Here is a 25,465-nt window from a genome sequence, read left to right as displayed (position 1 = left end):
AATAATCTCGAATATTTGTTTTTGAAGCTGTATATAGTGTTTTTCTTCCTCATTTATACCAAAAAAAACTAAGTTTCTCTGTACATTATTCTTCTCTAAGGCATATATCCTTTTTTCCTGTTCTTCCAGCTTATTACGTAGTTTTTCTAAGTCATTATTCATTTCCTGGAACTTCGTATCAAAGTGTTCGGTAATTTTCGTTGTGATATTTTTTTCCATTTGCAAGAATTGAGAGTCGATGGAGGCAAATTTCTTATTCATGTCAGTTTTTAATTCCTGCATCATCTTTTTAAGTTCATCCATTTTTAGGTATTGTTAACGCCCTCTGTTATTGTTGTGTTTAAACTTCCGGAATTTCGTTTGATGGTTTAGTACAAGTACCGAAGAATAGATGTCGCTGGTTGTTAAGATGAATCGTGTTTTATTTTGCTTTTATTTGATTTTACTTTATTTACAAATTTTGCTATTTTACTTACGATGAGTTCTGTTTTTCTAGTTATCCAAAAAATATTTCGAGCACTGTTTGAAATTTAATTTTAGTATGTTGTTAAATTGTCAATTAGCACTTAGTCTTTCTTTTCTTTATTTTTCACTTATCTACAAAACACTGCACTTAATCCAAATGGTTACTTATGTTCCACTTATCTTGTCAGTTTTTTATCACTATTTTACTCTTATATAGCAAAGTTTCCACTTTAATTATTTTAAAAACGAGTAATATTTACGGAGCTGATGTTTACCGCAGCACTGTTGCGCCTACCCTCGACCATAATTATTTTAAATTATAAGTTTGGACATTAAACAAAAGAGCATATATGCGTGTGTGTGTCAAATACATAGTAGTGTGTGTGTAATATTTTTTTTGATTCAATGTATTTTTTATGAATAATAAAAAAAAATATATTGGCATTCTGCACTCGTTCTCCATATAAACTATAAATAAGAAATTTCACACTCCTCCGTCCGCGCAATTTTCGTAAAAAGGGGTAAAAAGTTTTTGCTTCACGTAATATATAATAATATCCGATTCTGAACATTATTAATTAGTTGATACTGATCTCTGTACCCTTCAAGTTGTCATTAGGAACTGACGGTCGTCTGTGTACATTAAATATATTCATTTTTAATTACGTATTATTCATTTACATCCAAATAACATAAAAATGAGTTGAATCTGTATGTCCTTCTTGTATAAAGTAAGCGGCTACAGTTAAATGCCTATTTTTATTAGATTTTATCAAAATAAAAAGGTGATGTTTACTTGTCTAATCACACTAATTCTATTATATTCTATTTTACTTAGACCTTTGTTAATTCTTTTTCTTTATTCACGGTAAACATACTAGCGACAAGGGTTAAAATGAATGGTAGGACTAGTCTTATAACGGTATTAAAGGCGATTATCTCGTCAAAATTGCATCATCATTTTCTTCATTCCAATATTTTTCCCAGAGGTTTTTTGCGTCATCTTTTACGCTTGTTTGGCGTAATTACCTGGCCGATATAGTCATAGATATTTAGATTTTAAGCCAAAGTCACAATATCTTTGTATTAGAACAATTAAGTATTTTGAAAATAAGATATGCCTTTTCTAAATTTAATCGACTTTTATAAAATTTCAATTTGCTTATGCAGTATAATTTGCCCATCTACAATCGAAAATCTTGGAGAAAGTTGTACAACAACAAAAGTATTATCTACAGTATATCAGAAATCTGAGTTTAAATTGAACAGTCGTGTAAGTCCAGACTGACGTTCTAATTGGAATAATTTATTATGATTCAAAGGGAGAAATGAAGAGTCACACTATTTTTTTCACGCGAATAGGCTATAAAACTTCACAATTCATTCAAGCATTCCAATGTATATACATAGTAAAAATAATACGCCTCGCATGTTTGTTGAGGACTTAGGGCATGAGAGTTTTATGGTTACTTTATCAAGATAAGCGGTTAAATGATACAGCGTTTCCGAGATATCAGGATTGTATCTCGCGAGGAGTTTTGTTGAGAAATACGTGGTGACTAAATTTATTTAAGATAGGTTCGAAAAATTTGTTGTAATTCTGAACTTGCGGAAAAACGACTTTTAATTCTGCAAAATCATCTAAAAAGGCATTCTAATAATTTATAATTAAAAATGCACTTACAGTAAGTCTAACTAACTAAATAAAATAATAATTATTGTGGAATTTCTAAAAAAAAAACACTCATTAATTTTGAACGTTGGAAAACCAATCTATATTAATAAAAATGAATGTTGCTAAGCGCATAACTCGAGAATGGCTCGACCACCGACCAATTCGACTAATTTTGTTTTTCGTATGTTCCTTAAGGCACACGGAAGGAGGTTTTAATACAACAAAAAAACTATTAACTTTTGACAGAATGAAGTCTGTCCGGGCAGTTAGTTTATAATAATGTTAAATTCTCGAAAAACCAAATCCTAGTAATAGTCAATTTTCGACTTTATTTTGGTCTTTGTGAATTGTATCAACTTCTGTCATGGAATAAATTTTGACATCCATAAAGAAGCAATATAACAATGTGGTAGATAAAGCATTAACCTTATTTTTAACTTAAAAGGTAGATTAAACCCAGCAGTGGGACGTTTCTTAAATATTATACAAGAAAAATGAACAAAATGTTATGACTTTAGATACATAAGTTTTATCTATATAGCACCAATACAAACTACATACAAGTATATGGCTCACTTTAATTAAGTTATTTTCCTTAATAATTCTTTGTTTTCCATGATAACGTCTTTTTATTCTTTATGGGACGCAATAAAAATATTTATTTTTGGCCATTCTACTATACGTCAAAATATTAAAATGGCGGGCTTGAAAAATGACAGATTCGCAAAAAAAAAACCCTTTGTTATTATGAAGTTTATTGAATTGTAATTAAAAGATTGCTGATTATTAATTAATTAAACATACAAACGAAAGGATTGAAAAGACAATAACATACATATACACCAAAATTAGTAATTTTTTACAATAATTAGAAGCGTTTAAAGAAACCGTTTCCGTGTTTTGTTTCCTTTTGTCATTTATTTCACTCCCTAGAAACACTATTAAAATACTACAGTTTTTTACCGAATGAAAGTGAAGTCAGCGCTAATTCAGCCATGAATGAAACCTCCTTACATAGACAATTACATAAGCTAAACACCCAGACAAAAACTCTTCGCCAATCCAGCGGTCAACTGGTTTGCTGTCCCTTTTATATAGGGATGTGCACTGTTGTTTATTATGAATATCGAATATCGATTTTTAGTTATCGATCTTAATATTTTTTTCCTACTCGCCTATTTTGATATTGTTTCTTTTTCGATACAGATTTTGTTTATTTCGTTCGTGAGATATATTGCTTTGAATGTCTAATTGACTTTTGCAACAATTTGTTATTCCTTCTCGTGTTTATACTGCAATTATTAATGGTTATATCAAAATAATCAATATTCTTGTAAATATACATAAAATTTTAAACGCCGTGAATAGCCTGTTTTTGCTAAATAAGTCTCAATATCTGTGGACTTACCCTACAGCAAAAACCGCAAGACATAATACTATGGAAATAGCTAAAAAACATTAAACACGCAGAGGCATCGTCGGTCAATTGTTGAACTTTTTCAACTGCGAATGCTGCGAAACTAAGTCTACCATTCATTAAAGATTTTACTGAAGTTTAGAATCCAAATTTATCTCTAAGAAAACTGTTTCGTCACAGTATCCTTTTAAACCATAATAAAAACAATGTTATTAATCATATAACTAGAGTATAGAAATATTAAAAACTATATAAAAATTAGACAAATAATTTTCTTTAAAGATTAAATTTAAAAAAAAAAAACGATATTATCGATATCTACGCGTCATTACAACAGAATGCGGCGCAGTGACTCCCTGTGTGAATGAACACTTCAGACAAGCTTATATATATTCTATCCCTTTCGCACTTACCACAATTACTTCTGATCGAGAAGAGCCAGTACCAAACCAAGTAAGCCTCCACATTATAAAGCTGTAAACTTGAACGAGTTTTGTGCATCGAGATAAAAACCTTTTTGTTTTTTTTTTTTAAATATTTTTAAACAAAATACTGGCCTAGGATAAATGACCGTATTAATTTTTGTGTCGGAACTCTTTGTTGTGTAAAATAATGTATCAATAAGGAAGGTCTATGATGTTGTTGTCTTGTGTTCTTGTGTTATAAAGATTGGGAACTTTTTCGACTTCTAGCTGTAACATAGTTTTTCTTAAAGAGTAACTGCGGAGTTTTTTGCCAATTCTTCATAGCAGAATCTACATTTAAAATTGGTGGTAACTTCACTTTTAACTAAATGTTTAAAATGATATTCAAATGTTCTTTTGAAGCCTATTTGAATAAAGATTTTTTTATTTTGATTTTAATTAAATAAACTATTTCATTTGTGACCTTATTCACTCAATAATTGTGTTTGCTCGCAAACGAAAAAAAAACCGACTTCAATTATATCGACAAGTAATACAACGTAGATCGACGAAAAAATAGTCAAGCAACTACGCGTTATCAAAGATTACTCAAAAAGTAGTAATCAGATCTCGATAAAATTTATATGTGACCACATGATAAACATCAGCTTTCGATTAAATCAAAAATTATCGAAATCGGTATACCTAGTAAAAAGTTATTGCGGATTTTCGAGAGTTTCCCTCGATTTCTCTGGGATCCCATCATCAGATCCTGGTTTCCTTATCATGGTACGAAACTAGGGATATCCTCTTTTTAACAAAAAAAGAATTATCAAAATCGGTACATTCAGTAGAAAGTTATGCGGTATAATACAACGTAGGTCGACGAAAAAAGCGTCAAGTAAAAACGCATTATTAGATATAACTCGAAAAGTAGTTATTAGATCTCAAATAAATTTAAATGGGACCAATTGGCACACACCACCTTTCGATTAAAACAAAATTTGTCGAAATCGGTCCACCCGGTCAAAAGTTCTGATGTAACATATAAAAAAAAAAAAAAAAAATATACAGTCGAATTGAGAACCTCCTCCTTTTTTGGAAGTCGGTTAACAAAATAATACTAAATTTCAAAACTACAACAAGCAATGGAACGGGCTATGCTTGGGGTTTCTCTCAAAGATAAGATTAAAAATAAAACTATCCGCGAGAGAACAAAAGTAACCGACATAGGCCACAGAATTAGCAAGTTGAAGTGGCAGTGGGCTGGTCCTCTGTGTCGCAGGACCGATGGCCATTGGAGCAGACGGGTCCTAGAGTGGAGACCGCGTCTTGGCAAATGCAGTGTGGAACGTCCTCCGCCCCGTTGGACCGACGATCTACGTAAGATTGCCGGTGCAGGCTGGATGAGGATTGCGGAAAACCGGGATGTCTGGCGCGAACTTGGGGAGGCCTATGTCCAGCAGTGGACTGCCATAGGCTGAGCTGAGCTGCTGATCAAAACTACAATTCAAAATGTTTAATATGTCAAAATTCCATCTCTAGTAAGCAAATTCTGAAATATATAAAGTATTGAAAACAGTCGTAAGTCTGACATATAATAACAAATATTATACAATATATTAAATTTATATACAAACGTAACCTTGAACTAAATTTTGCATCTCAACCACCAGACTGTGTAACATAGTTATTAATTTTCAAACATGTGTTAATTCTTCATAACAAATGAGTATGTTAACATAATATGACGCATCTTGAATTAAATCAACTGAATAAAAAAAAAATAGCCCGTTGGCGCAGTTTGTTAGTGATCCTGCTTTCTGCTGCGAGGTTAGTGGGTTCTATTTCCGATCCTAGTTTGGGTCTAATATCTGTATCTATTTAAATACGTATTATTTATTATGTATACTAGCTGACCCCGCAAACGTTGTTTTGCTATATAACATATATATTAACCCCCAAATCTCCCCCTCTTATAACTTAGGGGTATGAAAAATAGATGTTGGCCGAATCTCAGAACTCCCGATATGCACACAAAATTTCATAAAATTGGCCCAGCGGTTACTTGTAAATTGTTACTAACATTGTGACACGAAAATTTTATATATAAGATTTATCATAAATAAAATATAATTATATCAGTCGGCTGTTGTATATACACAAACGTAGAGTTGCTTAGCTTATTAATATTTATACAGTATTTAGTATTAATATATTGTAAAAGTAGTTTGTAGTCGTGTACCACAATATTTCAAAAAAAAAAACAACTTCCAAATCAAAATTTTACAATATTATACATATTTACAATTCACAGCTTAAGAATTAAATACTTCAGATAGTTATGGTATAAATTATGTCCGCGTGGAATGGTGCCAAGAATGCTGGCAGGCTTACCCGTTGAATCGCTATGCCGATTATCTGGGCAAAAAATGCACCAGCCCTCTTGTCACCAGTGAAAGCAATGGTCTAAATTAAAATGTAGTTATAAGTATCTTTAAATACTTAAAAAACAATAAAACAAATCTAGACTAAAAATCTAGTCTTAGGCAATTATTATCTAGATGAGTCCTAAATGCAATTGCTAACGATTCGCAGAAAACTTTCTCGCTGGGAATCGTGCCATCTTCAATGAGGATATAGTTTTTAAATTTTTACTACGTACGTCGTAATAAGGTTAGTAGTTGTCTTGTCAACGGCTTTTTATGACTCGCTTCCGTGATGTTTACGAGCTTTTTTTATAAAAATAAAGGAAATAATGAAAAACTATGATTAATGAACTGATACTATGTTGAAGCAGTGATTGTAGCAACTGGCTGTTCTACTAGTAGTAGCGAGATTACTCACTGCTTATATTATTATAATTGTGTTTGCCCGCAAACAAAAAAAAAAAAAATCAATTCAATTACATCGACAAATAATACAACGAAACTATTTTACTGCTCGTCAGATCTCGATCACACTTAAATGAGACCACATAACAAGCTTTCGTTTAAAAAAGTCCTTAAAATTATTACACTCAATAAAAGTAATGTAACACATAAAACACAAAAGATGGGATTGAAAACGTTCTCCTATTTGAAATCGGCTAAAAAGTTAGTAAAGGTCATAGAAATGTTTGTTGTGAGCATAATTTTTTTTTTGTATTTCCTCTTTTAAGTTCCAAGGGATTTCATCTTAAAGAATATTTGAGTTCGAGTCACTTATTAAATTACTCTGGCAACAGGAGCCTAATATTTGTACGGTCCATAAAACTCTATCAAGATTGTAATCTCGACCACTTTGATAAACTACCTTCCTATTATCTCAATTCTCCTTAACATTTTCGATATTATCTGTGTTATTCTGACAATATAATAAACAATATATAACAATTGTGTATAAAAAAACAAAAGAAAGATGCTTAAAATCCCGTAAGAAAATAGTTAGTTTTGTTCGGAAACCAAGATGGCGACTTTTTGCATTCTAATGCATAATGTATTGTCAATTTTGTAATTCTGATTTGGACAAACCAGCGTCTCGGCTTTTTATTCCTTTATTGCCTTAAGGTGAATGAATCTTTGTTTTAATTTTAAACTTTTGTTATTCTTTAACTTTTATTAATGACTTTTTAACTACAAGTATTATACATGAATGGAATATAGCATCGAAAATATATTATTTTGAAATAGACAAAAAATATACACGAGATGAATATTAATATAAATTTATTGTGAATAATTTAATAAATTATTATAATTAGTTTATAACTGCAGTTGATTGATTTGGTTAAGCCTAAGACTGAATGATGTTTAAATTACTAGGTGTGAACTTTTAAACAAAATTTAAAATAAAATCTAATCTCTACGATTGATATAATCTGTGACATCCCACTGCTGGCATAGACCTTCTCCATGTAGGAGAAGGATCGAAGCTATCCACCACGCTGAAGCCTACGTTCAGGAGAAATAGGCGCTATATAACTACAATAAAATATAATAAGCTAATTTTGCTAATTCATAAAAAAAAAACTTTAGATAATCTCCACTTTTTATTAACATTATTTCTACCAAATATCTAATCATTTATATCTGTATGCTTATGTAAATCCTCATTAATGTCACGGTCGCTCTAATAGCTTATGTGACCTCGTGGCGACATCGTTCTATGGAATTATTTCGCTGTTGTTTTTACCACACCCCGTGTTCGAGAGATTTCGTTATGACATACTAAGTGTTTGTATTATGGTATAAGAGTCTATGACTGTGTTTATAGCTACACTACTTCTTTCTTATAAAAAAGTGTGTGTGTGTACTTATGTACGCATGTCAAACCCTATACTTTATTGGCTAGCTACCTTCACGTTGCTAACTTCTTCTTCGTTGACTAACTAACTTCAGGGTGTCGGTTTTTTGTGATTGTGTGGGCGCAACGGTTACAGCCATGGATTGTATCTGTTGCGCTGGCGGTTGCGGGTTTGATCCCCGCACATGACAAACATTTGTATTGGCCATACAGGTGTTTGCCGTGGTCTGGGTGTTTGTGCAGTCCTTGTGGGTCTCCCCACCGTGCCTCGGAGAGCACGTTAAGCCGTCGGTCCCGGTTGTTATCATGTACACCTGATAGCGATCGTTACTCATAGTAGGGAATATATCCGCCAACCCACATTGGAGCAGCGTGGTGGATTAAGCTCTGATCCTGCTCCTACATGGGGAAAGAGGCCTATGCTCAGTAGTGGGATATTAGAGGCTGAAACGTGGGCGCGCATCGTAACAATTTACTCTCATCATTATTTCCTGACGCGCCACAAGAAGAAAAACTTCAAAAATATTTTTAGTAAGGAAATACGCCTTACGTGTATCATAAAAATTATATGAGTGTATTTATCATATATTTTTAGATAGTTTATAATCTAAGTTTATAAGCAGTCAGAATGACAAAGTCCAATCCTTGCTCAACAAATTTTATAAAGATTATACAAATATTTGTCAAGACCTGGAAATTTGTGTTTCTGTTGTTTGTCTGAACCCCTGACACAGGATTCTTATTCGAGTGGCGAATGCTAGCGCGCCCCATCTCGCCCCACCCAGGCAGACGATTGCTCACACGTGGTGGTTTTTAGTCAGTAGGAGTCTGACATAACCCTCTGGCGCACCCGTGCCGGAGGATATCTATATTAATGGATGGATGGATTTTCCCCACGTAAAAAAAAGGATTCTTATTCGACTGGAGTGACGTAAGAGAGGGGAATTCTTCTTTTAGTTATTTGAACTAATCAAACCTGTCAATTTAAAATCAGGTAATATCTAGTAGATAGTAAAGATAAACTACGTGTCATGGTTAGATTTCTGAGACAATATAATGAAAATGCTCGTTAATAGAAAAAAGGTCACTGAACTTTTATATTACAGCTGAAATTAATACATTTAAACTTAAATACAGCGCATGTAACGATGATATTAACGCACATCATTTTTTATGGCGAACATAATCCCGCTTAACTTACCGACAAACATATCGTGTGACAGATAATTACAAAGAAACGTCGAGATTCGCGGCGTACAACGACGCGAATTAAAAGCGTAACATAATCCTGATATGAAAAAGTTCATATTATCTGTAAATTTATTAACACGACAAGACATAAAAAAAAATAAAAGATTAGGTAGAAATGATAAAATTACTGACAATTACTAAGTTATTAATAATACACTAACAATTAACTAATAAGATAGTTTAATAACATGTATGTAATATCATTTCAAGTTATAGATGCCTTGTCATGATGGATACTAAATTAATAATATTTCTTTGTCATCAAAATTTAATACTTTGTAATGAAAGCCTCAAATTCCACTCAGACGAAGTCACAGATATTCAAAACTATAATAATATAAATATCAATAATGTAAATCTAACACAGTTAAAGAGTTTATTCGACAAAAAAAAAATAGTGAACCTCCTTTTATCGACAGCCTTTTTTCTCGATCGCGCTAGTACTTTACTACTGACATATTCAAATAAAAAAATAACAAATCGTTTTTTATTATATCAGTACAAAGGTCAGTATCATATAATCCAACTCCAAGTGGTAGATAACTCCTCAATAACGCAGTCATGTAAGATGATGAGAGGCAATTGAAGAGCACGCTTACTGCATGAGTCGACGATGATTGGGGTCGGGCTAAGTTACACGCGTTTGTAAGTATAGAAATAAATATGAAATGCAGTATCATGGTCCGTTTAAACAAACAGTCAAGTATTATTTAGATTATTATAATTCAATATTAAATGAGCTTGTAAGTGACATGTTTGAAATTAAAAAAAAAATACTCTCTCTAGTAATTATCCCACCATTATTAGTTACTTGTGTGTAATCGCTGTAGTGATAACGCAGACATTGCACAATTTTATTATTATAATTCTTACAAAATGTTATATTTCTATAATGCGAGCCATAAAATATTAAATAAATATAATAAAAACGATTTAGTGATTGACATTTTCGTTTGAAAACAACCGATTAAGATGTATGGAAATTAGAGAAATTATTAAGGAAAAAATAAAATTATAACCAAAACTTATGACAATTTCATACATTTTGACAACCTTTTTTACTAAATTTACTACATTCGTTTTAACTACTACGTATATTTAAGTTATAATATTTACAGACCAATTTATTTCAGCCTATTCAATTGGCAAGCAATAAAATAATTGCAGTACCGTACTCGTGTAGTGGTGCATGTATGTGCGCGACGCTTAAACACCAGCTGTTCCGGCTTCGATACCCGCTCGGGATGGATATGTGTATTGGTACAAATGCTTGTTTCCTATCTGGGGTGTCGGTCCTTGTGTGTTTTCCCACCGCGCCTCGAGGAGCACGTTAAGCTGTCGACAACGGTTGTTATTATAAAACACTTTATAGCGGTTGTCATGGTAGGGTATATCCGCCAACCCGCGGCTCTGATCTTTCTTATACATGGAGAAAGAGTATGCCCAAATATGGGATGATGTAGGCTAAATCAATTAATGTATATTTATATTAAATCAATTTTGTCTCGCAAAAACTCGAGAATGGCTGGACCGATTTGGCCTATTTTGTGGAAGTTCAGGGAAGGTTTAAACGATGAGAAACATACGTAATAAGCAACGGAAAATACTAAAAATGTGTCGACAATTTTATTTCAAATAATTTTATGTCAAATATTTATGTCATTTTTCTATATTTTTCACAAATATATATCGGTGATACGAAATTCACCGGGTAATCTAGCCAATTTATAAATCAAAACAATAGACATTAACTTTTACTGAGGTTTTTTTTCTGCGCGGATTTTGCCCTCGAGCGTCGTGTCAGAAAAACGCTATAATCTCCTAACTGACGTCAAACGAACGCACTTCACGCTGTCACGCGTCAGTATTAAAGTTAAATTGTTTGAATAAAAGTGCATCAGATACGAGACGTAACGACATGCCACGAATTACGTTCCGTTTATATTAACAGGAATGCATCGAATAAAATTTAAATAAGAGCAATACATGGACACGGAAATTAAGGCTTCGTGTGTGCCTTTCGGTTGACTTTCCTGTTAGATATATTCTCCTGTAAGGAATGGTCTTCGATAAATTAATATAATTTTTTATGTAAGGCTATACTTAGTCATGTTGATTTATTGCGGATAGAATGAAATTTTTAAGACGATCACTTAGGAGGTAGGATGGGTTATAGAATTAGGGTTATTGGACGGACTGTGAATGAATAAATGTCTGTATATTAGCTTTGGAAAAAAAAATATTCGTCTTTTATATAAAAACTAGCTGAGCCCGTGACTTCATCCGCGTGGAATTTAACAAAATAGTTATTTTTTAGTTCGCAGAGTTAACAAATAAATTTCCAAAATTAAAGTAGCTTAAGTTACTCCTTATTACATGAGCTATCTATCAGTGAAAGTCCCATCAAAATTTGTCCAGCCGTTTCAGAGATTAGCTGGAACAAACAGACAGACAGACAAAAATTAAAAAAAAATGTGATTTTAGTATATTTACCGTATATACATCCATATGCATTAAGTAAAAGTGGTTATTTTAATATTACAAACAGACTTTCCAATTTCATTCAGTCCCTGCACGATTGAAAATTCAGGAACAGTTCAGGGAAAAAATAAGATTTATTCCCTGAACTGTTATATAATAACAATAGCTGAGATATGAACTATGTACATATGCATAATTTCATATGCAATCATTATAAATTAAGTCTACAAGAAAATGCCTAGGTTTTCCTATCGAGGAATGCAAAATGCAACGGAAATAACGTCAATCACAATTGTAAAGTAACATTGACTTGCAATAAGCGCAATTGATTGTAACTGACAACGTCAGGTTTTAATTAAAATAAATATATGTAATATAGCCTAGAAGATAGGCTGATATTTGACAGTGTTGGGTAATTAAATAAAGTCTAGAATTAGAATTTGCTATTCCATTTTATGTTACTATTATTTCTATTATTAATCAAATTAGCGGCCATCCATAAGTATCAGTAGTAAACATCACTACTTAGCATTAGCTTGTTAGCTATTTCTTATGAAATAAATAATAAAATATACAGGATTAAACTTTCAATCTTATGATTGAATACAATCGCATGTTACAAATGTTTTATTTTCAAAAACTCATCATTAATATAAAGTTTGATAATGGCGGTGTGTCAAAAAACCTGTTGGTTTGCGTGCTCTACCTGCCACCACCCGTAGATGTTAATACCCTAAACGCAGTCTTGGACAACATAAGCTCAGTTATGCGGTCTTACCAGGGCGATCTTTTGATTCTGGGTGACTTTAACCTGGGTTTCATTAATTGGACTAGTGACGTTAATAATCCTGCGCAAACCTCACCCACGAACTATAGTAGTAACCTGGGCTTCTTACTAGTCGACTTTCTCTCGCTGAATAATCTAGTTAATTACAACAGCATAAAAAATCACAATGGACGCGTCTTGGACTTGGTACTTGCAAACTTTGAAAATATTAAAGTATCTAATTCTCTTGACCTGCTTAGTAAGTTGGATCCGCACCATCCAGTATTAGACATCGTAATCACGAAGAATCAGAATAAGGTCTTAACTAGTAAACCATTCGCTACACATTGCTTTAAAAAAGCGAATTATAGCGCTGTAAATTCGGCACTGAGAAATGTTGATTGGGACTATGAACTCAAAAACTGCCCTAATGTTAATATCATGGTCCAGAAATTCTATTGTATTCTTAATAGGACTATCGACTGCACTATCCCTAAATTTAAATATAAAAACTGGAGGCACCCCGTTTGGTTCACGTCAAATTTACAAAAGCTAATCTCTGAAAAAGAAAAAATTAGACGAAGAGTCAGGATTTACGGTAATCCCAGAGATAAACTTGAACTTTCCCTTGCTAAAAACAGGGTCAAATCATTAATGAAAAACTGCTACTCTGACTATATTAAGGGAACTGAACAGGCTATTTCACGCGAACCCAGAAAGTTTTGGTCCTACATAAAACAGCGTAAGGATATATCTACACAAATCCCATCCGAAATGTCCCTTGACAATAAAACAACTAGTTCGGGTAGCGAAATAAGCAATCTTTTTGCAGAACATTTCTCTTCCCTATTCTCTCATGCTCAAACCAGCAATCAGATAAACAATGATAACAACTTTACAGAATTTTTTACTCAGAAATCACTCTCTAGGATCTATATAACGGAACGAGATATTGATAAAGTGCTCAAGTCACTGGATCCAAGCAAAGGTGCAGGACCAGATGGTATACCCCCAATTTTCATCAAAAAATGTCATAAATATCTAACCCTACCTCTTAAAATAATCTTAGATCAATCTTTAGAATCTTCAACTTTTCCTGATGCATGGAAGGCTGCAAATATCTTGCCTATCTTTAAGAAAGGAGCAAAGCACAACGTTCAAAATTACCGACCTATTTCCATACTTAACGTATTCTCGAAAGTCTTTGAAAAGCTTCTATGTCCCATTTTGTCTCATTATTCGAACAATATGTTGTCAGTTCGCCAGCACGGTTTCTGCTGCAATCGGTCCACAGTCTCAAACCTTATAGCCTACGTATCGGATCTGTGTAAAAACGTCGATAACAGGCAGCAAGTCGACTCTATCTACACCGATTTTAGTAGTGCCTTCGATAAAGTAGACCACTCCATTTTAATCTTAAAGCTAGGGGCATACGGGATCCACGATCCATTGCTCTCGTGGTTTAGATCATATCTTGTAAATAGAACTCTTAGCGTAACTGTAAAAGGCTACACTTCCGATCCCTTCATCGCTACTTCAGGAGTACCTCAAGGCTCACACTTGGGGCCAATCTTATTCTTGCTCTTCATTAATGACATTACCCAAAGTATAAAGTATAGTGAGTCCTCCATTTTCGCTGACGACCTGAAAATCTACCGGGTTATAAAGAACGCTGAAGATAGTTGCTTACTCCAGAAGGACCTAAACTCTATCCAAGACTGGTGCACCAAAAACAAAATGATATTAAATGCCTCAAAATGTGCTCACATAAAATTCACCCGCAAGAAGAACTTAGTACACTCAAAGTACTTCATACAAAAACAGCAGCTCGAAGAGGTCTCTGTCATTAGAGATCTCGGCATTATCCTCGATAGTCGGCTCACATTTAAAGATCACATCGATTATATTGCCAGCAAGGCCTGGAAATTGCTGGGTTTTATCAGGCGTAACACCGCCGATTTTAAAAGAACCGACTGCATCACCAGGATCTACAATGGACTAGTACGTAGCATTCTAGAATACGCTGTCTCGGCATGGAACCCGCACTACAGAGCGCATGTCAACAGGCTAGAGCGGGTGCAGCGCTCTTTTACGAGGTACCTAGCCTTCAAAGACAATACAAGTCCCTACAGAGCCAACTACGCCGCTCGCCTAAAACATTTTAAATTACATCCCCTGGAAAAGCGAAGACAAGTAACTGATCTCATAACCCTGTTTAAAATTGTTCGAAATAACTTGGATTCCCCCGACTTGCTCTACCAGATATGCATCAGTGTTCCACGCCGTACACCTAGAAATTCTCAACAAAAACCCTTTAATTCAAATTTCTCTAAGTCTAATCTAGGACAATTCTCCCCAATTAATAGAATGATTAATGCTTACAATAACCTAACTAACCCTGACATTGACATTGACATTTTTCATGACACTTTATTTAGTTTTAAGAAAAAATTATATTTGTATGTATAGTTATGACTTGTGTTCCAAATTAAATTATTTCTATCATTGTTCAATACATATCTCTTTAAATGATAATCTATGAAAGTAATAAAATTATAATTTCATCTCATCACAATTCTGTATACAATTTTTGATTAACTTTTTGCTATTTATTATATTTTTTTTATTGTGTAATTTATCTAAACAATGCAATTTTACTGTTTTATTTTAGTTTTAACTTTCAAATTGAATTTTGTTTTTACCGGACAAATTGTATCTAATGTTGTGTACACCTGTAATGGTAACTGTAATCGGACTAGATAAAAATGTAATAATAGTTGTAATGACTATACAGTATATCGCTGGTGTATCTTATGAAATAAATAAATAAATAAAAATAAATAAATAAATTATTCAATACGAGATTACATGAACGATAAATATGCGTGGGCTTCAAGTAAGACGTCTAATTGAATTCGTAATTCATAAACTTGGGTAATAATGAGTTTAAGAATAGTAATGATTGAATTTCTTAATATCTGTTCTAAATACAATCAAATTTTGATTCGTAATTCAAGTAATAATGAAGTAGTAATTCAATAAACTATGAAAAATTGTAAAAAAAATCTGAAACGTCATTTAGTAGTACAATGAATTTTAATAAGTATATGCAAATTGTTCTTTTTATCCAATCTTAAACCCGCAATGGAACAGCGTGGTGGATTAAGCTCGAATCCTTCTACCACTACTAGCTGAGTCGGTAAACTTTGTACCTCGAATTTTTTTTCTTGATGAGTACGTTGATTTTTATAAATTTTCTCTATACAAACTGCCTCTCGAGAATAAGGAGAAAAAAATAAAGAATTAAATAATTTCTGTACCAAATTAAAAAAAAAAATATGTTAGATGCTATCCGCATGCGTACATTTAAGGTGATTTATTTTTCTTTATATAATAGTAAATAAAATCAGATCTTGTTAATTTTGAATCCGTGACTATGCAAAAATATATTAATCACTTTTATTTACACACAAAATTAACTAAAAAAAACTTAATTAATAAAATAAACAAACACAAAATCTAGGTACTTACATTTAAAATCCCATTTAAATTAAATAATTATTATTATCTAAGATTCACGAAAACTGTTAAGCTGTACTCGCATTTTAATGCGACGATGACAGGCATTCTAGTGCCTACATCAGTCTAGATAGGAGTCACGCTCGCATGACCTAGACCAGATGCGAGAGGAATAATCAATTTTATCGCAGATCTCATCGTGTTTAGAAATCATTTATGTGTAATGAAATTACAGACATTTTAACACAAAAAGTTTTCAAAAGATTTTGTGAATTTATCAATTTTATTAAAACAAACGTTAGATTAGCTTTTTTAAAAACTAATAATTTATAGGAGACCACAGATAAAATACCGTATTCAAAATAGAAGCCTAACTAGTTTTTTTTCAAATACTAACAACGCTTCAGCCTGCAATATCCCACTACTGGGCATACGTCTCTTTCCCCATGTAGGAGAAGGATCAGAGCTTAATCCACCACGCTGCTCCAATGCGGGTTGGCGGATATATTCCCTACTATGAGTAACGATCGCTATCAGGTGTACATGATAACAACCGGGACCGACGGCTTAACGTGCTCTCCGAGGCACGGTGGGGAGACCCACAAGGACTGCACAAACACCCAGAAATACTACAGATTACAGTCAAATAACTGCTACTTTCAAGAAGTGTTATGTTCTTGTGGTGGAGTCAAGTAGCCAAGTTCTGGCGTTGGATAGAGTTTTCATTATTGATTCAGGGTTGTTTCACCAGTATTAATAAAGTACACGTTTTAAATACCTATTTGCGAATAAAAATATCTCATAAATACAATGGAATTCGATTGTGAAAAATAATAATATATCAAAAAAAAATTATCTATCGGATACCTTCATCCGTCAAATAGCGTTATTCACAACTGGTAAAAAAGGCCCTCAAATTAATATTATTTAGTGACAATTTATTTAAAAAAAAATTATTATTTATCAAATAAAATCCTTCATTGACCCAAAAATTTCATGCGGAAAAAAAAAACAGTTTTAATTCCAGTATCGATTCCAGACTACCCTCCAAAACAAATTTTCAAAAATAACTTCAGTACAGAATTACTAACGTATTTAATAAAAGTATAGACAGTATTAAGCAACACTTGAAGATGTTACACCAATTCTCTTTCAGAACCTCTTACCCACATGTGACCTAATTATCGAAATGCGGATGAATTCTTAAAGTCACTTCTGAAACTGGGTTAAGTTTCGAGTATCTAAATATAACTGCTACTATCTGGTATTTTCCGGTTTATACAGCTTTCTTTACTTATCGCCTTTTGGCTAAAGAAAAGAATATATTAGAAAATACACTTAGATTATCGAGAAAGGCTATATATCATTGTGCTAAGATGAATAGGAACGGAGCACTGATGTAGAATGTTTCAAAATCGGGTTTTTTTTTTCAAGTAACTCAACGCAGATGAAGTCACGGGCAGATAGCTAGTCTATGATAAAATGAAGTTATAAAAAAGAATTTTTAATAAATTAAAAACAGCAAACAATGGCACTCGTTAATTATTAAAAAAAATAATAATGACACTGCGGTATTTCTATATGGTACGAATGTACGTCGATATTTCTCGTCATACAGATTAAACCACCCACGATGCAGTGCAAATAAAAGCTCTCGTCTCACCCCATAAGCACATAATCCATGACCTAGATTTCATGGAAAAATACTACACGTGTAGTGGACATACGTACGAAGCCTGAATAAGCCATGCTTTAATTATTTTTTTAATGCGGTAATTTTTTTTAACTGGCAATTTATGTTTACATTTTTTTTAATTTGTAGTTTGAAAAGTAATTTGTGATCGTTTTTTTTTAATCTGCATTTTATTTCTCTTATTATATTATGTTTAATAAAGATTTTGAAGATATTAATTTTTTTTTAAAGAATTTAACTTAAAATGTATATCATACACCAGCATAGCATCAGCAATTTTAAAAAGCAAAGTTAAATTTTACAATAACTAATTATGATCAGTATTATAATATTTACCTGGCATGATACGACATTGCATGAGAGTATGATATTAGCTTTACGGTAAAATAATTATTTATATTGAATTACAAAGTTTCTGAAATAATGTCAAGCTCGTTTCTCTCGTCCTAATAAAGTATTCATATTAATTATTAATTATTTAAAACAGTGTGAACTAGCCCTAAGTATGATGTCATAGTCTTTATAGGACAATAACGGTAATGGCATTGTAGCCGTTTGTTTTCTCTCTTCTAGTTACGGAAAACTTGTTTATCTGTATATGTACATTGAGTTTAATTATAACACTATTTTAGATTAAAAACTTTTTCGTCTAAACCTCTTTATTAAGCTGAATGACATCAGCCTATTAAAAATATTGTTGACGTTTTAATTTTTTTGGTTGTAAATATTATGGGGCATCGAATTTCATTGGTTTCACATCGTTGAGCTTACTTTTGAAATGTAAACCTTGAAAATAATATGTAACGCTTGAATCTATGAGTTCATTGTTGATAGTAATAGATATTTCAAATCTATAGATATATACTGCTATATATATATATGAACTGTGTGGCTACGGCAGTAAAGAATATAGCCACCCCCTCTCTTCCCGTGGGTGTCGTAAGAGGTGACTAAGGAATAACACAGTTCCACTACCACTGGCACTTATAAAGCCGACCGATGGTGGGATAACCATCCAACTGCTGGCTTTGAAATACATAGGCCGAAGACGGGCAGCAGCGTTTTCGGTGCGACAAAGTCAGCCTTTCGGTCACCAACCTGCACAGCGTGGTGACTATGGGCAACACACAAGAGTTTACGCTATTTTTGGAGTGAACTTGAGGAGGCCTATGTCCAGCAGTGGACGGCGTTAGGCTGAAGTGATGATGATGATGATAAATATAATATATATTTTCCTATATTTGTTTAGCAAAAACAATAAATATATATTTTCTTAAACGAATTAAATTGCCACGATGTATTTTTAGAACATATAAGGAGTACTTATTTTTAAATTTCTTTGAATCTATAGGTATAAAAAATAGATGTCGGTCGATTGTCACACCTACCCTATACGCATACAAAATTTTATAAAAATCGGTTCAGCCGTTTCGGAAGAATATGTTAACTAACATTGTGACACGAGAATTTTATATATAAGATTTAATTTATTGTTTGTAATAACATTTACCATGACGACTCGTTAGCGCAGCGGTCACTGACTGTAGCACTGGCGGTCGCGGGTTCGATACCCGCTCACGACAGACATTTGTATTGGCCATATAGATGTTTGTCGTGGTCTGGCCGTTTGTTCTTGGAGAAAATCCTGGGGGCCGTTGATTGTTTATTTATTATTTATCATTTAATGATAAATATAATTAAGGAAAAGCATCTTTATTAACGCATTTAGAACTATCAAGTAATACAAGCAACGGTATATGAAAGATTCATTCATATTATGGCTATCTCTATTATCTGCTTTATCATTGTAACATCTACATTAATAGGAAAATGTCCTAACTACTTACTGTTTAATGGCTTTTAGTAGCCATGGTGTGCAGATAAGTCTGTCAATGTCATGGAGAGAGAGGCGCGATGAAGGTAGTGTGATGTGAAATTTCAACATACAACCTGTACCTTTTTGGAGTCGCTTAAAAATTGTGGCAATTTCAAAATGACCACTACGATAAGTCGATAAGTACGTAAAGTACGTAAAATGTATAGTAAAAATTTAAAAAAAGTTGTTACTTAAATCATTTTATTGTCACGTATTTTGTGGTTAGTGATTTTGCGGTAGCTTTAAATAGTACAAATTGTTTCGTTAATATCACGTAGGATGAAAAAAGACACAAAACAGATTGAAACGTGCGGTCGAGATTATAATCTTCATTAAGTAGGAATAGATATAATTAAAATTAAAAATAACTTTATACAAATAGGCTTCAAAAACAATTTCAAATCGTCATTTTACAATTTAAATTATTGATTATGGTTAAAAGTAAAGTTACCGCCGATTCGAAATTTGGATTCTGCAGAAAAGAACCGTCAGGAAACTCGGGTGTTTCTATTAAAAAAAAAGTAGGTAAGTAATAAAAGTAATGTTAATTTTTAATTAATGTTACAATTTTTTATTATTTGTATATTCTAATTAAGTTTGAAAAAATAAAAATTCACCTAAAACAAATATACCAATAAAAAAAAATAGTAAAGTATATTTACTTAATAACCCAAATACCTAATAACGTAAAAAAACAACTATGTCAGTATGGTATATAAGTATATATAATACACAACTAAAACTATATGTACCTAGGCTTTCTATATTGACTATATACTTAATCACTCAATTTTATATCTCTTACAAAAACTAAATGTCAATAATCAATGTTGCCATAATCACTAACTCACCAACAAAAATGTCTTAACGATACCTGATTATTTTAATAGAACAGTTAAAATAAAATAAAAACGTTTAAAGAATGCAGTTAAATCTATAATTATCTCCCTAAAAGGTGGGTAATAAAATACAAAGGGAAGCCATGTGCTTTGAAAATGGAGGCAATGTCGTTAATTGCTGAATGTTTAGAGTTTTAATGTGTAATATAGACAGATTGAAGTATTATGTTTTATTAATATAAAGGTTTTATTATTATCTATTGGTGTAAAAACTGATTGAAGACTTGGAAGGGCGGACCTAGGCGGACGTTCCCAGACCAAATAAGGGACGTATTGAAAAAAAGCCAGGTCAAGAGTACCCTAAACCGAAGAGCATGTATGAAGGGAATAATGAAAGTGGACGAAGCGAAAGAAGTATGTAAGGATCGTAGCAAGTGGAAAGAAGTGGTCTCTGCCTACCCCTAAGGGAAAGAAGCGTGATTATATGTATGTATGTATGTAAAAACTTTTTTAAAGAAATTGATGGTTGATAAAAATAAGCTAAGTATGTATGTCATATTTCTATCAATGTTATTTTATTGTTATTAAATACACCTAGACATTAGATGTAATGAATTAATTCAAATTTAGAATTAAATATTATTGTCATAGTTTTTTAAAATAAAGTTTATTTAAAAAAATAACACTATAAATCACTTATTTAAATTTTTTAACCAACTCAAAAAAGGATGAGGTTACTCAATTCGACCGTATACATATTTAATGTATGTTCGGTGATAACTTCGTCGTTTATGAATTGATTTTGATAATTCTTTTTTTATTGGAAAGGAGATATCCCAAGTGTGGTACCGTGATAAAGAAACCAGGATCTGATGATGGAATCCCAGAGAAATCGAGGGAAACCCTCGAAAATCGTAGTGACGACTAGTGCGTTTGTCAATTTTTTCGTCTACTTACGTCCCGAATAGAAATTTTTTCGTGTTCCTTAGAAGGACCGGACCGGGCATGCCTGATCTGGACCGGATAAGGTATGTAACGCAGATTTGCCTGGACCATCGGATCCAGATCACGAAATCTCATCTCATCCTGATCAGCCGGTTCGGTCCAGTCCTTTTAAAAAACACGAATGTATGTAATAATTTAATGTAATGTAGTATGCCTTACCGTACTTGATTATATTTTACATCAGGCTATCCTGATCTGGACCGGACCGGGTTTTGATCCAGTATGCCGTACCATACTTGATTATATTTTACATCAGGCTATCCCTGTCTGGACCAGACCTGGTCCTTGGACATAATGGTTAAAATTTGATTTTTATAGAGCTTGCCGGATCTGGCATGCCTCATTCTATCCTGATCCGTTTCAGATACATGATCTGGTTGAGCCTGACCTTTTTTCTAGTCGGGGTTGTATTACTTGTCGATGTAATTAAAGTCGGGTTTTTTTCGTTTGCGTTTCGTGAAACGTACAGATTTTCTCATAAAGACATCATGTCTAAATTTATCTTTGACAATATGATTTTTAATCACGAAATAAATAAAATTTATTGTTATCAATAAAAATATTAAGTAAATCAATAATTATTCTTAAAATCCAAACGGTAACCTAAATAATAGATTTATCGTACTTTCGCGTTATCCAGGTCAGAGGTGCGGGAGAAATGATAAAATTATGCCACGCTCGTGATACAAATTAACTTTTATTGGTAAATAGAATTTATGGCATGGCAACATCGTAATTTGGCGATACCGTTTTGACACGTAATTTTGACATTGACTAATCGTAATAATTTTTGTAGGTTAACTATATAATACATAATTTCTTAATGTTATTAGTAAATACTGTTTTGGTTGTTGCACAATTTGATTGATAATAGCATTTTGTTAATCAAAATTACTTTAAAACATTTTTATTGTTTGATTTTATCGTGCCATATATTTTACGTAGATATAAAAACATACATAAATAAATATAATTGTGTTTGCTTGCTAACGAAAAAAATTCAACTTCAATTAACATCGACAAGTAATACATACAATACAACGTAGATGTTCGTAAAAATAATAAATTAAATAAGCAATATTAGGGATAACTCAAAATGTACTCGACCGATCTCGATCAAATTTAATTTTTTCACTTGACAAGAACTAGCTTTCGATTAAAAAAGCAATCATTAAAATTGGTACACCCAGTAAAAAGTTAAGATCTTAACCTCCTCCTTTGCTTGAAGTCGGTCAACAACAATGACTCACACACATAGCTTATCGATCTGTCACCTTGTTTTATTTGTTTTAGTATTAAACGTAATTTATAGGAACACTATTCAAAGTAACGATACTGGCTTTTCTTGCAACTACATGTGGATATTTGAATAAAACTACATTTTGTATTCTTATCGAGTCTTTTTATACGACTTCACTGCAAGTCTTTATAGAGTAATAACCTTATTCCTAGACGGTGTGTCAAGATTAAACATGGACGAGACTTTAATAATTTTGAACGGAATTTAATTTAAACCTCCAGGATTGCAATTGTCTAAATTGTATCAAATTTTAACCATTATGTCCAGTGACCATTGATCATCAAAGAACACTGGCGTTTGAATTACTTATAATTGAAACACAAGTGGACAGTTAGTGATATAATATGTTTATATATTCCATAACACAGGTTTCTAGTTAGGAGTAAGTCCCTAGCTTCGTTTGCAAACAGCCAAGTTATATTCTTAGTAAAGTTGTAAGTTAATTTACTAAAGTATGTATTGTATTGTGTTTTCTAGTGTGGATTTGTAATTTTAAATTAAAAACTGTATTTGTATATTTGTAAGCGCTGTCGATCGTATATAAATAAATAAAATTAAAATATATATATATATATATATATATATATATATATTCATTGACGACAATCATTGCCAGTAGACAAAAATTAACAATGATTCAAAATTTTCATTTTAGCCCTATTCTTTTTAAGGAAAATTTTATTAATATATTCATTTAAAAATGAATACAAAAAGCGTTAATTAGAGTTACTATGATGATGAAAATCTTGATTGACACATACACACATATACATACTACACTGCCTAATGACTATAATCTAACAGCTTTAATCACTCGAAATTTGAACGAATCCGTTGGGGTTTCCCTGGTTGACGTTATTTTGTACGTAAGTGTTTCCGTATAACCTACCGTCGAATCTACATAATTAGCACATAATTTTCGAAAAAAAAAACATCTTCAACTATTTTTTTTCGAATGTTTTGATAATTGTTTACTATTTTTTTTTTTTTTTTTTTTTTTTTGTTTATTGAGTAAACCTTTTTCTCTGTCAATTAAAAGAGATAAAAAAATAAAGTTTCTTTTACAGTTTTAATTAAAATGATTATTGACAACTTACTTTTGGATATAAATACAAAGAGTAACTTTACCATTAACGTCAAGAGATAGTCAAGTAAATCTTACAATATCGACTTATAAATCTATCGATTTTAATCAAGTATGAAATTGTATTGTTGACACTAATTACTAATAAACATGCAAGCAAGATTATAAGTCGAGAGCTTAGGTTATCGCATGAGAAAATTCCGCGAAAGTAATTATAAAACTGATGACTCATCACTGCCTCTCAGTTAAATAAAAATAATCATAACATCCGTTCACAACGGTATGATGTCATTTGTGAATTATGTCTCGTTTCGTTTTAGAACGTCTGTAATGTTTTACGCGAAAATTTAATGTCAATTTCGTTTGACGTTTTATAGTGTTACAAGTAATAAAAATGAGCGAGTTTTTTATTGCATTTTTTTTTGTTTTTAACAGGAAAATTATCATCAACAAATAGATTACAATATTTTTTAAAAAGATTTTTGTTTAGTTTCATTGCACAAGTCTGTAGACAATACGTAGAATTTTGTCGCTAGTAAAATATAGTAACATTTCAAAGACTTTGCTGAAACTATAATAATTAACCTAAATCAACGTAAATCCGGAACGTTTCCCTTAATTTACGCATGTTTACGATCTTTTCAAACGTCTTACAATGTTTTATGTTCTCTGTTAAATTTTGGTTTTCGTTTAAATAAAGCCATTACGTAATGTAATGTAATAATATTTTTACGAGTCTGTACTGATGAAAAATTCTAGATGACATCACTTTTATAACACACTGAAGTAAATATAATATGTTGTAATTGTTCGTAAATGTTATACTTTTGTGTCTTTTATAAGAAACTAACTGTTTCCTCGTGGTAATATCAAAATAAATTATAGCCTAGAAGATATTCTAAAACTTATACAAACTATAAGCAACCTTGTATCAAATTTAATTGCAATCGATCCTATTATTTTTTCGTGAAAAACTAACAAACACACATCCAAACTTTCGCATTTGCAATATTAATACAGAAACATGTGAAGCTTAACCAGCCAAACCTTTCCAGCTTTAAGTTCAACTTTTAATTGCAGATTTTATTAAACCTACGTTAGGTACCATCCAAGCTTCCTACAGACACAAAACGCTTTATTAATAAACGAGATAGCGTAACTGATATACTATTTCATGTATTTAATAAAAACCGGAAAACAATAACCCCCACTTTTACCCACTTTTTCCAGTAATAAATTTATAATTATTGACAGTTATTCCAAGGAATAACTGTAAAGTTCGTACCGATTTTGTTTTTTCTAGAATTTACATACAGAAATTGTAGTATCTTCATTTTAGCTATAATTAATTAATTTAAAACGACTATAATTTTAATTTGTAAAATAACGATACCTTCCAATTTATG

The 25,465-nt window shown here is 32.0% G+C and overlaps 1 long non-coding RNA gene across 1 annotated transcript; it reads right to left on the bottom strand.

Moving 5' to 3' along the window:
- Nucleotides 1-45: 45 nt before the first annotated feature.
- Nucleotides 46-19,380, bottom strand: LOC123667562. The gene is made up of 2 exons (XR_006745445.1): nucleotides 19,340-19,380; nucleotides 46-761 (listed from the first exon to the last, which is right to left on the bottom strand). It is a non-coding gene; the product is annotated as an uncharacterized LOC123667562 (long non-coding RNA).
- Nucleotides 19,381-25,465: the final 6,085 nt, after the last annotated feature.

Source organism: Melitaea cinxia, chromosome 28 (assembly GCF_905220565.1).
Source record: "Melitaea cinxia chromosome 28, ilMelCinx1.1, whole genome shotgun sequence".
Classification (NCBI taxonomy): Eukaryota; Metazoa; Arthropoda; class Insecta; order Lepidoptera; family Nymphalidae; genus Melitaea; species Melitaea cinxia.
Note: the sequence above shows the minus strand (reverse complement) of the source record. Positions and strands in the feature narration are given on the sequence as shown.